General features: G+C 44.9%; 1 long non-coding RNA gene across 1 annotated transcript; it reads right to left on the bottom strand.

Moving 5' to 3' along the window:
• Positions 1 to 11,784: 11,784 nt before the first annotated feature.
• Positions 11,785 to 13,884, bottom strand: LOC120699064. Its single transcript, XR_005685194.1, has 4 exons — positions 13,799 to 13,884; positions 13,496 to 13,720; positions 12,739 to 13,371; positions 11,785 to 12,090 (listed from the first exon to the last, which is right to left on the bottom strand). It is a non-coding gene; the product is annotated as an uncharacterized LOC120699064 (long non-coding RNA).
• Between the last annotated feature and the right edge of the window lie 3,286 nt (positions 13,885 to 17,170).

The following is a 17,170-nucleotide window of genomic DNA, read 5'->3' as shown; positions in this document are numbered from 1 at the left end:
GGCATTTGTTTTGCCCAGTGGGAAGAATTTTGCTAGGAACGCCTTGGAGCATTTGGCCCATGTGTCAATGTCTTTTTCTGTATAAAACCACTATTTCACCTTCCTCAGCAGGGAAAAGGGAAACAGACGAAGCTTGATTGCATCGGCAGCGACACCCCGTATGACAACGGTGTCGCAGAGCTCCAAATTTTTTTGCAAATGTGCATTTGCGTCCTCGTTTGGCTTGTCGCAGAATGGGCTAGCCTGCATCATGTTGATGAGGCTTGATTTCAGCTCAAAGTTCACATCCCCGACATTGATGTTGGGGCCAGTGGCCACATTGTCGGTGGAAGGGACGGAGAACTCGCGGAGGGTCTTTTCAGCCATAGCCTCAAGAACGAGTAGTGCTTTCGAAATGGGTTCCTGTGCCAGGAGGATAGCGAGAAGAGGAACGACACAAGATTGTGCCCTTCTCACGAGCCTCTCTGGATTGTCTGTGTAGTTTTCCAGTAGGGAGAAACTAGTCATACACTACCCCTCTCTTCTTTCAAATAAAAAATAAAAGAAGACATAAAGTGACATTAGCCTGAAAGAGTAAAGACCATATCCTCAGTACAAAGCCTAGATTAATATCAGCACAATATCTTTGTTCACATGCCGTCCCCGGCAACGGCGCCAGAAATACTTGTTGGCATTTCTTAAGTCGATAACAGGTTTGCGATGACCTTGGTAACAACCTCAGAATTGCCTGATGGCGGTCCTTAGTGCAATCAATAGAAATGAGGGTGCCGAACCCATCCTAGCATCTGCACCAAAGGGGTGCCACTCTCGTGGTATAATCAATACGATTACAGATGGATCCGCAAGCGCACAGATATACCGTTGTAGCATTTCACCCGGAGAGTAAGGGTATCATCATTTATTTGTGTTGCAAAGGACGGTAGCGGCAAAGGTATTGTACTTAACATTAACCATGATATTGTACCTCAAGCAATAGGCAAAACTCTAACAGGCGTAAGTCCAGATAAAGAATAAGCAAGGGTAATGTGACACAACACACATCCACACTCCAAGAGGAAGGAATAAAAGAGAGAAACGACAAAACAAAAGACTACTCTATCCTGCGTTAAGTCAGCTGGAGCTTAGGCTAGGTTAGGTGTCCTAGTGCTTCTATCAAAAGCTGGAGTCATGTTAGGACATGGTTAGGACTACAGGTGCCAGGAAAATGGGACAGCGGGGAGAAGGTCCCGCACCGGAGTACATCTAGTCCCATTATCTCTTTGCATGAATTCCTACACCGAACCCGAACGTCGGGCAGTACGCTAAACGCAACACCGCTGTTACGCTGGACGAACAGGGTTGTCACCACCTGCCGTCTACCCCAGTCACACCGTGGAGCACGGTCATATCCGAAGGATCTCGCATACCCGAGCACCACGCTCGTGTATGAAGTCACTACTCTAGTGTCCCCAGGTCTCCCACCCTTCGGATGGACAAGTAAAACACTAGAGCAAGCCCGAAAGTACAACGAACCTCTATCCGTACCCGGATCATCTGGCCTAACCATGACCTTTGCATAACTCATGAACGAACTAAGCATGGATTGATAAACTATCAAGATAGTAAAGCAACCATGGCATATCTCTATATTATGAATAGAAGTCTGACAAAATGAATACAAAGCCATACCGGGAGCTGAGGATCGCTCAACGACTCCGAGGACGACTTGCTTCGCTAAAGAGAACTAGCCTAGCTCCACTACCTAGCTAAGAGAGCAAGAGAGAGGAGAGCCTTTTTGGAATGGTGGAATGAGAGTGTGTGTCTGTGTGTTGAGGGGGGTGGAGGAGAGGCCTATTTATACTACTTGGAGGTCGGTTTCCCACCAACGCACGTATGGAAGGTAATCAGGTGCCTTGGGGGTGACTCCTCCTCGAAGTGCACTAGGACGGGAGCCAGGCCAGGTTCGGCCACCCTAGGGGTCGGCCGACCCCACCTTGGCGCCCCTCGTCCTCATCCTCTGCTGGCTGGCTGACATGTGGGCCCTTGTGTCTTTCCTTATGTGCATTATGTGTGGCGCGCCCGTTTGCTCTGCTAGGTGGGCCCTCTTTGTAAGTGGGTGACACCGGATACGATCTTCTGCGTAGTTATGTGGCGTCTGTTGCATGTTTTCGTCTTATTTCACTCCTGCTCATCTGAAATGTATAAAACTTAAAAACAACTGTGGAGCAAGGTTAGTGATACAAATATGTGAGTATAGCATATAGTTTTCCTTTATTATTGAGTATAGTTGACGGTTGAAAATAGCATTTAAGCACCATCAACAGTAATCTTCTCCCGAGTATATCGAGTAGGATCCTCCTCACCCATATACTCAATGGAAAGATGAACTTGCCGCTGCAGAGGTTGAACCCTCCGTATAGTCCAATGCGCCACCACAGAGGCACCAGTAATCTGGTGATCCGCCTTCAAACCCTCATCTCCCCAAGAAGAAAATTGACCTGATCCGCCCGACCTCCCCTGGAATTCCAACTCGGTCTCTTCACAGGGGACCAGGAGTACGAAGACGAAGGGAAGAGGAAAGATTCCTAACATAGAACCACATCTCCTTCTAGTCGATGACCTTATCGCTCAACTCGTAGGGGATATACTTGGTCTTTTTCCCCTGCCAAAACAGCAACCCGGCTACCCCGACTACATGTACCTTAGAATCGTTGGGATGGAGTTTCAGATGGAAGAAATATTGGAAAAGATCAAAGTGGGGCTCAATCCCCAAGAAAGCTTCACACAGATGAACAAAGATAGAGATGTAAAGAGTAGAATTAGGGGTCAAGTGATGCACTTGAACCCCCCAGTGTTGAAGAAGGCCCCGGAAGAAATCAGAAACCGAAAATCCGAGGCCCCGAAAAACATGAGGAAGAAAAACAACAGATTTGTTTCCTTCCTCATGGGGAAAAGACTCCCCATCCGAACGCCTCCAATGGATAATGCTCCGAGGCTGAAGAAGATGACTCTCTACTAGATTTAGCAGATGGGAGTCGGTACACTTACTCGACTTCCACCCTTGAACCTCGGCATCGCCGCCGGCAGCGTCACTCCCCCTCCCCTTCGAAGCAGACTTCTTCGGCACCATGGGAATAGGGAAACACGGATTCTCTCTTGCTTCACGCTCGGGTGCTAGCGGTGGCTAGTTTCTCGTGGCACTCGGAGGCAAGAGCAGATGAATTTTGCAGTAGCGGAGCAGGCGAGGGAAGCGTGCTAAACCTAGATTTAGTCGAACAGTTAAATAAGCAGAGCTAATGGCAGTACAGTAAATAACTAGAAGTCCAAAGGTCGCGAACCATGTTCTCAGAGTTATTTCAGCCAACAATCTCCGGTTTCGTTCCAAAGGAACCAGAATCAACACAAATAAGGAAATCTGACTCCAAGAATTACATTCCAATAGAAGAAAATACACAGATATGAATGGTTTCACCACTCGAAACCACTCGATCTCAACTACAAAGAGGATAGCCCAAGGAATGATACAGAGATAGAAATCTTGTTACTCTTAAAGGGGAGTAATCCAGATACATTCAGGGAGGAAAAGGCTTGTTGTTTGAAGATATACATGATCAGGAACATCGCAAATCCTCTTCTTGCACCTGCTCTTCTCCCGGATATGTTTTGCAACAAAAACAATGCCATCTCTCCAGAAGCTATCGACGGGGTAACAACCATAGTTTCCACCCAAAAAAGCTTCTGACACAGCTTCCACCATCAGCCCACCATGTGCAAGACAACAAGGATGGCTACTATGTGAGAAGCAAGGCTAACGGCCACGAAGATAGCAAGTGTTTGTGCTGCTCGCAAACACTCTTCTAGCATCTACCAAGAAGAATCGACTACTTCCATCGGGAGGTTGAGTACTCTCAAGCGAAGAACTCCACTTGGAACACATAGCTACAACCGCAAGCTCGAAGAAATAAGCGCCACAAGCCCTGCTTAAATAGAAGAAGCAACGGAGCCTTCCTACCCCTCGTGACACAAAAGGACAAGGCGGCTCACGGGAGAAACAGAAAAGATTCTACAGCAGTACTCGCCACGTGAACCCACGGGCACACAGTACAACGCACTGCCACCTTTTCAGAAGATTCACCGCAGCACTGATGATATCAGAAAGATTGCAGAGAACATGATACGATTTCCTGGACCATTAACCGCAAATCACAAATTTGAATTCAAAGCTCGGGGGCTGTGGGACACGTTTCATAAAAAGGCAACTTTTTCAAAAAATTGCAGGCATTTGAAGAACCCAGAAGACTGAGTCAACCCTCAGCCTCACTTGATAAATTAGACTAAGGCTCGGGGGTACTCCATATGGTGCGCGAGTTCATCGCGCATCATATACCAAGACAAATTCGGGGCTTGAGCACCTCATAGCCTCGACGCAGCCGAAAAGATACTCGGAAGACTACTCGAAGCACTCGATGGACTCCAAAAATGGTCAACCGGCTCCAGAAACATCCAAAGAACTCGTTGCCCAGACCTAAATCCAGAAGCCCTCAAAGCACCCGAAGAACATCTTCAGAAGTACCCGAACGCCTACAGGACTCGACTACGAAGAGCTCGGGGGCTTGTCAGACCCGGGGCAGCAGGACTGCTTGCGGGCATGGAATATTCTTGAGTAGTGAGTAATTCATGGGTATGCCCTACCTCTTTTATATCTACCCGAATAGGAGTAGAACTAGTCGATATACTCGGGACCTAGCAGAAATCCTAGGACTGGGATCCTAACGGAACTCGACTAGGACTTCCCATATAACCCTGTTCCCCCGCATTATATAAGGGCGAACAGGGACCCCTTCAAAACATCAAACAACACCTAAGGGAATACAAACCACCACACGGGACGTAGGGTATTACGCTCCGGCGACCTGAACCTATCTAAATCATTGTGTTCCTTGCACCATCGCATTCTGATTCCGGTGAGTCCCTACTCATAACCACTCTCCTCGGGATACCCCTCAGAGAACCCGATGGTAAAACACTGACAGCTGGCGCCCACCATGGGGCCTTTCGCCAACAATCGTTAGAAGAACTCGATGGCTCCTCTTGATGATAACTCAGTGCTCAAAAAAGGCACCTCATTCCGCATGATCTAGAATGGGAGCTTCCAATCTGGGAGTTGAATGATTGGAGATGAGATGAATGCCTTTTTAAGAGTGTCAAAGGCTTTATGACACTCATCTGTGAATTTGGAAGAAACATCCTTGGCTAGAAGACTGGTGAGAGGCCTAGCAATTTGGGAGAAGTTCGCGAGGAACCTTCGATAAAAGCTGGCATGGCTAAGGAAGCTTCTAATTCCTTTCACATTGGCGGGACACGGAAGTCGCTCAATGACTTCAATCTTCGCCTTGTCCACCTCTATCCCTCTCTCGGACACGAAGTGTCCTAGGACGATGCCTTCACGGACCATGAAACGACATTTCTCACAGTTGAGGATCATGTCCTTTTCTTAGCATCTCTGCAAGACTCTATTTAGATTTTCTAGACAATGGACCGAGAAGTCGTCCATGAAAACTTCCATAATTTCCTCAATCATGTCGGAGAAAATGGACATCATGCACCTTTGGAATGACTCGGGTGCGTTGCATAGCCCAAATGACATTCATCGGTAGGCATATGTTCCAAAGGGACATGTGAATGTGTTCTTGCTCTGACCATCGGGATGGATGGGTATTTGATGGTAACCGGAATAACCATCAAGGAAACAGAAGTAGGAGCGCTTTGCCAACTGCTCTAGCATCTCATCGATGAAGGGTAGTGGGAAGTGATCCTTCTTGATGGCCTTGCTGAGTTTTTTGTAATCTATACACATCCACTATCCCGTGACGGTTCATTGTGGAATTAGCTCATTCTTGCTATTTTCTACCACCGTCATGCCTCCTTTCTTGGGCACAACTTGAACTGGAATTACCCTCTCACTATGTAGAACAGGATAGATGATTTCGACATCTAGGAGTTTGAGAACCTCTTTCTTTACCACCTCTCTCATGGCATTGTTCAACCTTCTTTGGGGTTCCCTAGAAGGTGCTATCTTGGGATCCAAAGGGATTCGGTGAGTGCAAAGAGCAGGACTAATGCCCTTGAGATCTTGCAGGGTATAGCCTAGGACTAATCGATGCTTCTCTAAAATGGTGATGAGCTTGTGTGTCTCCTCTTCTAAGAATTTGTCGCTAATTATCACGGGAGACTCTACATCGCTATTTAGGAAGGCCTATCTAAGCCCAGAAGGTAAAGGCTTTAGCTCAATCGGAGGTCACGATGGCTTTTCAGTCTCGGACAGTTCAAAGGTCTCATCGGAGTCTTCTTCTATCTCAATGACTTCTTTCGGAATTTTCTCGATATCCTCCTCGAGGTCTGAGTCAAAAGACTCGAAAGTGGAAGTGGCCATGATTTCCTTGATTAGCTCTGGGGTAGGGAGATCTTCCACTGAGCATTTTAATGCTCGATCCACGGGAATGTGGAGAGTGTCCTTCCCTAACTTGATATTTAAACATCCGTCTTTAGGAACATCCTTAAAGAGAGCCTTAAAGGGATGTCCTATCAAGAAATCGAAGTTGAGATCCTTGAAGACATGGAAGTTTAGACGGACTTTAACTACATCGTGCCAAAATGGCACATTGGTGAGTATCCCGTAACTTCTTGTAAGAGAATCTGAAGGTCTCTTGAGCTGTCTGTCTATCGGAGTGAGATTGTAATTGCCCAAAAAAGCTAAAGCAAACTCATCTGACATGAGATTAGCTCCGGTAGTGGGATTATAGAGAGCGTCCACATTTTGATCTCGTAGACGGCAACAGAATGATTAGGATGGAGAATTGAGATGGATTGGGGTTAAAGATGATTCTACTTCCTGCAGCCATTCGTTGCTTATCAACGTCGTCAACTCTTGAATCGTCTCTCAAAGATAATCTTCCTCTAAGGGATCTGTAGGAGTGACGGGACTCGGTAGTCGCTTCTGACAGAAGTATTTTGAGGTGTTGCCAAAATCTTCAAATACATCTGGCTTTATAATTCGAAGAAACTCCAGAGGTAGAGAGTCTTCTTGCTCCGATGTTTCAGATTTAAGTTCAGGAGCAGTCTCATAAATCGAATCTACTAATTGGCTTTTTGAGGGTTTCGATTCGATTTCTGAAGGTTCCTCATGATGCATCTCGGGTTCTGTGGGAACTGGCTCGTGGATACAAATGAAAGAGGTTCTGTCCAAGATTTTGTCAAGGACTTCCCTGCCTTCGAATGTGGTAAGATGAGCAAAAGATTCTCCAGAAGTAAGACTGAGATGCTGTGCAAACTCCTTGTCAAGACCAGCATAAAAATGCTGGAGCAATAAATGCTCGAGTAATGACAAGTCTGGAGCTAATTTTACCAATAAGATAAATCTATATAAGGCAGAAGAAGAGGTAGAAGAGAGGATTTTCTAAGATCTATAATCTATGCTTAGAAGAAGAGATCACATCGCCGTTTTACTTCGAGCTACTGGTTTCGACCGGCTTATACAAGCCGATAGCTCCAGTAATACGTGCTCTATCCAATACCCAAACGTGGAGGGTTATTAGGGCTCAAATAGGATTGTCACCACCTACCAGCTACCTCTACAAACTGTGGGACTATCAGACAACTGAGTGGTATAGTCCTGCCTAAACACCACGTGTACGCCTATCACTACTGACCTTAGCCCTGGCCAAGACTTGCCTTTTCTATTCAGGGTCTTAAACTAAGATCAAATGCTACTCTCTAAACATACACATCAACTTATATAAGGCAGAGATGATAACTTGCGATCTAAACTCTAATTCTAGATAAGAAAGTCTCGAACACTTACAACCGAATAAGCATCCGTCGAGGCACAAGCGGAGAAGAGTGCCGACAACCCCGGCACTTCCCCTGACTCCTCCTCACTCTCCTCCTCTTCTTCTACACCTCCTAGTCTACCTAAGCATCTAGGATGAAGGCCTCAAAGTCCAAGGGAGAAAGGTGAGTTGAGTTGGGTGTGTTGTGTGTTTCATTTCTCCCCTCACCCCCTTTGTATTTATAGGAGGGAGGAACGGCCAAGGAGAGTCCATTCTGCAGCTGAGCCTCTCCGAACCGCCTTCTACATCCAATGTTGAGCCTCCACAAGGCAGGTTTGAGGCGGTGGGGCCCACTGAGCCGTTGGCCGACCAGGGTGGTCGGCCGGCCACCCACCCACTGGGGCCACCGACCTTCCCCTTTGTCCCCACGGGCTGTGCTCTGGGCCCACTTGTCATTGGCACTGGGCTTGGCTTCTGGTATGTCGGTTTCTTGCTCTGGTGAGCCCTCCAATCCATATTCTGACACATGTCGCGTCCTGATTCGCTGGATCGTCGTGTCTTGGATCATGCCACACCATTATGCTGCAAAATTAGCTAAAAATCACCTGCACACATTCTAGAACATCATCTATGGAATTCGTTAGTAAATAAGTCTATCCTAGTATTTATTCCACATTATGGTTCAATTTTGTGCAGGAGTTGACGGTCAAAGTAGGTCGTTAGTGACCGTCAACATTCATCGAGAAGGTTTTGCCTTGGATCGATGATGTGTCATGCTCATGGGCTGCATCTCCTTCTCTTGTGTGGTTGCCAAGTCGGCCTTTTTGGCCCTGGGGCTTGCTTGTGCTTGATCAGGGATTTGTGCCTTGGATAATATACTTGTTTCATGCAGTTTTGGCCCAAATTCACCTGCACACATTCTCATACCAGAATCTGTGAAATTCGTCAAATAATCATCCTATGCTAACATTTATTCCTTCTGATGCTCCAGTTTTGCATGATAGTTGACAGTCAAAATGGGTCAATAGCGACCATCAATATATACGAGGAATTACTTGACAATGATGTTGTCAGTGTTCCGAAATCATCATCTAGTATATTTGTATGCGTGTTACAGGATCAGATGGTAATACAAGGACAAGACACAAGATTGTATACTGGTTCGGACGGAATGTCCCTACGTCCAGTTCGAGCTCTCACGCTCTTGCACTCAAGTTTACAGTAGGAGTTACAAACGGATGAGATAGGGAACTAGGGTCCCAAGTCTCCAGGTCGAGGGTGTGTGTACGTGTGTGTCTGTGCGTGTCGAATCGGTTCCGTCCTCCCCCTCCACGGGGCATGCCTTCTCCCTTTTATAGTCCAAGGGAGAGAGGTTTACATTTGGGAGATAAAGAGAGAGGCCTGGGAGAGTTGGGGGTTGGGTGCCTCCCGTCCCCCACCTATTTATTATGTGGTGGGCCCCACTGTCCTTGCTTGATGAGACAGTAGGACCTCCGTCTCCTGTTCCTGTCACTGTGTTAGTCGTGACGGTATGGTGGTGTAGGATTCGCGCTAGCCTGCGCTGTCTATGGTAGGGCATGGGCGATCTGTCACATCATCATGGGCCCTGCGATATTGTCAGGCGGCGCGGCCGCACCATGCCCCCGCCCGGTTTGTACGGCGGCATGGGGCAACACGACCCTAGTTCCCCGGGGCCGTGTCTACAGACTGCCCTTTGACTGGTGAAATCCCCCTTTCCTAGAGACTGGTCGTCGCGGGTCGAGCGGGCCTCCTCCCATAGGGGTCGAGGGTCAGGCGAGGTGGAATCCCTCCCACGGGGGTCGGGCGAGGTGGACCTCTTGCGCAGAGGTCGGGTGAGGCGGGCCCTTTCGCAGGGTCAGGCGAGGCGGACCCCTGAGGAGAGACGTGAGCCGCCCCGACTTGTTGGGCTTTTTCCTAAGACTAAAAGACCCCGTGCCGCACCTTGGGCCGGCACCCAGGTGGTTGGGCACTCTTGACGGACGGTGTTAAGGGTACCTGTTATTCTTATCCTCATCAGATGCTGAAATGAATTTCAGATTGATAGCACGAACACAGAAGATAAATCCCACTACAACCACTACTCAATTGTAGATGATGAGAATGACAGCACATGCATTGATGCGCCACATATTGATGCGACAGTAATAAAACATAACCCAAGTGCGAAGCAGAGTCACATAGTAAAATGGAGGGACTGAAAATAAAAGTTAGATATGTGATTCTACAAAATGTGAATTGAGGATATCCACCGTGAGGGTCGGAGTTCTTCAGCACAAAAAAGAGAGAGGCTTTTATTACAAGATATGTTAGGATATTTTTTGAACTAACCCACTCAAAGTGTGGATGTTAGAAAGAAAAATGGGGAAAAAATGGATAATCATCGCACAACAACACTTGATAAGCGGAGTTACAAGGTATCCATTGTAAAGAACAAAGTCTTTGATACCCCAGGATTGAATCATGAAGATAACAGATGTAAAGATTCGTAAATGTAGACCAAATTTGCAACAAAAATTGGATTGTTACTACGTATGATGACACATCTACTGCAATTTCCACAGACATGATTCATTCCATTGTTATCATAAGTGCTAAAGTTTTTCAAGTTGTCAACCAATGTTATAGCTCTGCCTCATAGACACACGACCTTAGAAAAATGTAAAAGAAAACATACACTCTAGTGACTATCAATCTGTAGACTAAATCATCGTCCGTGTGCCCCGGTAAAACATTCATTAATTTTGAAAAGATGACCGATTCATTGACCTTGTCAAATTAGTGTCCTTTTCGAAAGAAAAGAAGAAACTAATTTAATTTTAATTTTTTAATAGACCAAAGCTTATATTAGCATTAAAAAACTTAAAATCTCCATGAATTGTCGAATGATGATTGAGCAAATGACAAATTTATTTCTTTCACTTAGTGCACCCATAGAAACTGTATTGATGCTACGGTGTCCATTTACAATTAGTGAAAATTCTAAAATATTTTTTATGCAAAATCCATATAATGCAGTGGAAAATAATGTGACACAATACAATGCAGGGACAGAAATTAAAGAACATAATGAGCATGTGAAATGTTTTAGTAGTTCCCACCAATATTGTAATCTTACTTGGCGAATAAAACATGCATCTTGTCGTGACCTATAGTGGCCCAAGTTAAATATTTCAACATATTGGAAAATTCAGCTCTTTTAAAACCCCAACCTCACCCACTGCCCAAAAAAAATACGATGCTATTGTTAGCCTGTCTATATGTGCCAATATTATATCAAGATTTCTCTTGCTTCACTTCACTATTCTACTGGTGTGCATTATCTACCACAAAAGAATAGCACCGGATCCTTTGGCATGCATTTATCGAAGATCCTCATGTCCATTCATGAGGAGTTCAATGGAGCCAATAACATCAAGAGCAATTAGGTTGTTGTCCGCATCAAGGTAATTATGATGCTGCGCATTATGGACTGATTGCTCCCTGGTTTCATCCTTACTTACACCCTTGGATTATAGTAGGATGCATACACTACAAGAAACCATTTATTTCGTGACGGAATAATTTCGTCATAGATTGTTGAAAATTCGTCATAAAATTTTGTCCGTGACGTTTTCGAGCAGCGTCATGTATTGAGCGTCACAGATTAAATCGAATGACGTTTTCTTCGAAATCGTCACAGATCAGCACAATCTGTGACGTTTTTTTACCGTCATAAAACACTCTTAGAGCTGTGCATCCAAGCCCAGGCCCGCCCAGGCCCATCATCTGTGACAAAATTAAACGTCACAGATGTGTTGCCATGTGGCAGCCAGCATGGCTAGTGACGTGGATAAATGACGATGATGGCCCATTGGTTAGCAGGCCCATTTTTGAATTGAGCGAGTCAGTTGGGCCATTTTTTGAACCACTATCAAATCAAAGCCCACCAAAAAGACACATTGAAAATTGAGCCCACCAATTCAATCCAATTTCTCATACCATACACCAAAATGATCATTACAGCCCAAAATACATATCAAATTTTAGCAGCCCAAAATAAGAGATACAATCTCATGTTTACATTGAAAAGAGATAGAACAGCCCAAAATACACACCAGCAACACCTACAGCACCAAAAATCGAAGCACCTCATACAAGTAGCAATTTGATTCCAGAAGCAAAGGAGCAAATGTTCCAGAGCACCAACACTCCAACAGGATCTGCAACACCAACAATAGAGCACATAGGTTTTCACGCTCAGCTTGCTCTGTAGTAATGCAACCTGCCAAGGGAAAAGAAATACTTATGATTAGTTCAATCATCTCATCAGATTTAAGTCTAAACAAAGTGACATAGCTGCTAAGGTGAATTTTGAACATTAACTCTCCACTAGTCATATTAAACCTATAGTTTCAGAAAACAAAAACTTGTTGTAATCATGTTACAAGTATAGATCCAAAATACATCAATGTTCAAGAACACTATCTGACAGTAATCTCACTCACTGAAGATAAAGCATGTGCATTTGATTGTGGCAATAAAAACATAAGGTCTAAAATAACCTATAACCATTTGTAATCAGGTAATTAACTATTTGTGAATCAGGAAATCCTTGCCCCCATTCAAAAATGGCTTTCTGAATTGAGTGCCAGCTTGGTATAAGTGGCAAACTTTCACCAAGCAAAAAGGAAAATAACTGTGTTAGGGAACCTGAATTTGGAATTGTGTTCAATCATTCTGCATAAAGAAATATTATCTTCAGAATCACTAACCTTAAATGGACTCATGGTAGTGTGTATGAAAGCTAGTATGGTGTTGTAGCAGAAACATAATAGTAAGGAGAACCAAGGATAGCATACTCCATGATTTTGCATTGCTCAGCTACGCATGCAGATGATTGATTATTGCTGTAATTTACATGCTAAGTTACCTAGATGAATTGAAACAATGGTGTGACACCTCTTCTTGGCAGCCTCAGCATGAATGTCCTGCAATCACATACTGCTGCATATCACAACCTCTGAACTTTCGTTTAATGTCAAGTGGCCATTATATGAAATCAATTATACACAAGTAATAACAGTCCTATGGTGCAAAATCCATCCTGAATTAGACTACTATATCTTGTCAAAAGATGGAAAACACATACATGAACTCAATTCAAATGCACTGATACGCAGTCCATTGCCAATTAGGATATACTAGACCACATTAGGATAAAATAAATAAACAAAAAAGCTCATGAAAACAATATTGCAGTGCGAGTACTAGCCTCACTTGACATAAACAATGATCAATTAGAAATCAAATTATCTTTCTTCCCTGTGTGATGACCAGCCATTCTCATCACTTGCTCCTGCACAACCTTTGCTCCATCTGCACATGGCCTCAAGCACATAATTATAATCTATGGTCACATAATTCTCATCACTCTGACTAGTAGTACTAATAGTACACCTTAAAAGATTTAACATGTCACTCACATCTGGATCGCAGAGAATGATTCCTGCGCCCACTGCAGCACCTGGTCGAACAGCTTGAGGTTGATGCCCCTGAGGACCTCCTGGTGGCAATCGACAAGGACCCAAAGAAAGCAATTCCACAGGATGAGAAACCGTGCCCTACTCATAAGAGCTCATCAAAATCGAGACGCGGAATGGAATTAAGGAGATGCGAGAGGGGCATACATCGATGGTGGACTGGATCCTGGACCAGATTCGGTGGAAGGCCTCCAGGCGGAACCGCTCGCACAGCTCCGAGTCTTCCTCATCCTGCGCGTCAACATCACGGGTCCTCTTCGCGGATTTGGGGTTGGGGGAAGATGGGAGCGAGGCATCAATCCGCCGCCGAGCCCGGGAGGACGGCACCGACGAAGCGGCGGCCGCGGATGCCTTGTGGAGGACGAAGAACGGCTGCAAGAAGAAAGGGGAAGAAACGCGTAAGGCGCCAGTTTAGCATCCATGAACGGCGGGGCCGGGAAGAAGGCGAACCTGGATATTGTTGGCGGCGGTGAGGGGAGCGTCGCCGGGGGCGCGGCCATGGCTGGGGCGCAGACCTTGCGAACGGAACGGAACGCTGTTTCCATTCGAGGGGGACTACGGCGGCGCTCCTCCCGTTCACTGAGGCCTGCGCGTGGCTTCACCTCGCCGTGCTCCTCCACGCGCCCCGGGGAGAGAGAGAGGCCGCGGACGAGCAGTGGCTCCGGCGGTGGAGGAGGACGCCGGGTCACGCGCGGGCGCCAGCGCGAGGAGGCCAGGGACGAGCGGCGGCTCCAGCGGTGGTGGAGGAGGAACCACCGGGTGATCTGAGGAGGAGGCGCGGCGGATCTGAGGGGAGGGAAGAGAGGGAGGGGGTTTCGGTCGGAGGAGAGCGGGGACGAGTGGAGAGCTAGGGTTTTCGATGGCGACTAGCCTTTTATACTGTTCGAGAGTGATTCTAACCATTGGATTGTCAATGAATGGTCAGAAATAACTGGGCCGGGAAGATCGAGCCAAAAACAGCCCATATCTATCTCAGTTTAATGTTTTCTTTTTCTTTTTCCATTTAAAACAATCTTGTGAAGTAACTTGCAAAAAAAATATCTTGAATATCAGTACACTTTTTAAATGTATTAGACAGCATATGTTTTGTCATGTGGAAATTTCAAGAATTTTTGAATAGATTTAGTATTTTCTATCATTTAAATGAATTTCTACAAGCTTATCGAAAGTAATTCCAAGCTGAACTATAATGTAGTATAATGAATGGAAAAATGATATTCATGTTATTGAGTCCAATTTGAGGCATTGTTGAAGAATTGAAAGGAAAATTCGAACATCTTGTTCACGAAACATGACAACGAACGTGCACGCCAAATAGGTTTTAAATTCTATAAAAATCAAACGAAGTCTGAAAATTATGAGATTTGTCAGGATATCATGATATCATACATGGAGACTGTGATAAAAAATTGAGCAGGTTTCGTAAAAGTTGTCACGTACGTTGCTTACAAAACTAAGCATCTCCGAAGAAGTTCCATAGACATGAGAAGGATTCGATAAGATTTTGAGTTACAGTGATGATCGAATTAGGTTTTCACTTCAAAACTTTTTGTATAGGCAATATACATGATGGATTGTCTCAGGTAAAATTTTGGTTATTTTTTGAATCCGTTTGATAATTTTAAATTTTTTTGCAACTCCTGTATACTCCTAAACCCGGATACAAATAAAACGAACTCAATATGGGGACACAAATCCACGAGAGGCGCAGTGGTTCGGCTTCCTCCTCTCTAACGCGGGGGCGCGGGTTCGACTAACCCATGCGCTGCATTTTTTTAATTTAGTTGGAATAAAACATGTCATACGATGTGTTCTTCATTGCAGGGCCACGTTTCAACAGTACTATCTAAAACGTTTATTACCCAAAACAAACATCAACGAATGCTCGGTGCACTGGCTAGGGCGTCCATGTCTTCTACCGGTGACCCGGGTTCGAATACCCCTCACTCAATACACCTCTTTTTTTCTCCAAATTTAGCTCTGTTGTGCGATCTAGTATAAATAAAATTTAACGAATTAATAAAAGGCTAACGAAGTGATAGCTCAGTGGTTATTGCTTTGCTCCTTCAAGCCCGCAGTCTTGGTTCGACTCTCGCTCGGGACATGCTATTTTGGTTTTCTTTTTTGTATTGTTTTTCCCTTTTATTTACCACAAGCGCGCAAGTGGGAGGCTGCTGTTCTGGTTTTCTTATTATTTCTTGGATTGCTTTTTTTTCACTTTTACCACAAGCGCAGTTGGTAAAGGTGTGTGTTTCTTTTGCTCAACACTATGGTTCGATTCCCATTAGCCTCAAGTTTTTTTTTCCAAATTTTGAAGCGCAGATATTAATATATAAACAGTAATACGAAAGATGCTAACATGTGATTTTGTGAAGTTGTAGAATAGTGGTATGGCGCTGTAGTCTGGTCTAAGAGACCAAGGTTCAAACGCCATATCCTCTCATTTTTCCTATTTTTTTATCTTTATTTTTTTTGGTGAGCGGCTGTTTGGCTTTTTTATCAACAATTTACTCTCCTAATCACATATTGGTTTTTTATCCTCTCCTAATCCCTGTGCGAGGCCTTTTTTTCTTTTTGTATTTTTGATTTCTCACCTCGTGATGCCTTTTTTATTTTTCCTTTTGTATTTTTGTTTTCTCACCTTGTGCTATGATAGTAATTCTAAATTTATTAATTGCGACGGATTTGCTAAAACGTCACAGGTTTTGGGCTCATTCATGACGAAATCAATAAACCGTCACTGTGTTATGGGCCTTATAGACATAGTTGCAGATCCGTGACGATATCTGAAAACGTTACGAAAATTTCGTCAAAAATCGTCACAGATTAAATGGTTTCTTGTAGTGATATGCAATCATATTACATTCAATATCCTCCGATGTATCTAAATCATGCTTCACCACAAAGACCGATTGTTACTAGGGACAATCTGGTCAAAAGAGATCTTAATTGCAGCAAGGAGAGTGAGAAGAACAAGAAGCAAGATTCGAAGTACTTACAACCGAGGTGGTGTCCCTCAGGCTTATCGCATACTCAAAAGAGAAGATCGCAGTGTTTGCGCAAGCAAGAAACGAAGGAGCAACAAGTTGAGGTCGAGCCAACAAAGTTAGTAGCCATGAAGAAAGTTTGGAGGCCGAAGCAAATTGTTTCATTATCGACTTGAAGTGAAGCATGTCATGGCCGATAATTTTTTTTCGCCCTTAGCACAAAAAATGGCCGATGTATTACTAATCATCGCCCTTAGACAATTTTAGTCCGGAGGAGTGTTATTTGGCATGCAAGCTTTGCCAAAGAAAAGGGGGGTATATGTTGACGACCAAAATTGGCAGGGACCAGTCTGACCGGTGTGTTCCGGTGGTCTGACCGGTCTGGGCATTTGTAGCCAATCTGGCATGACCGAGCAGTCTGACCGGTTGGTCTGACAGGTCTGACCGTTCCAAGCAGATTCTAAGTACAACTAGAGATTTTCATAGATTTAGATCTTGTAATAAGATTTATTGCATGGCAAGTCCACCCACCCTATAAATATAAAGGGCAACAGCCAATTGAGGCATCCAATCAATCAAAAAATACAACAATACATTACTTTTCTATTTTTTATTGCCTTTGCTTTTATGTCCAAACCCTAGCTCTTGCAACCCCATTATCTGATGTTCTTCCTTCGTCTCCATGACGTTTGAAGATGCCCTAACTGGCCTGCCGAGCCTTTGGCAACCCTACGTGCGCATACACTAATGGGGTCCCTCCCGGGCGAGCATTCGTCGGACTTCGCCGTTCTACCCCGGCGACCGGTCTGACCGCCCCACGCAGGATGCACTGCAC

The sequence above is a fragment of the Panicum virgatum genome, chromosome 3K, assembly GCF_016808335.1.
Source record: "Panicum virgatum strain AP13 chromosome 3K, P.virgatum_v5, whole genome shotgun sequence".
Taxonomy (NCBI): domain Eukaryota; kingdom Viridiplantae; phylum Streptophyta; class Magnoliopsida; order Poales; family Poaceae; genus Panicum; species Panicum virgatum.
This window is presented reverse-complemented; position numbering and strand designations above follow the sequence as displayed.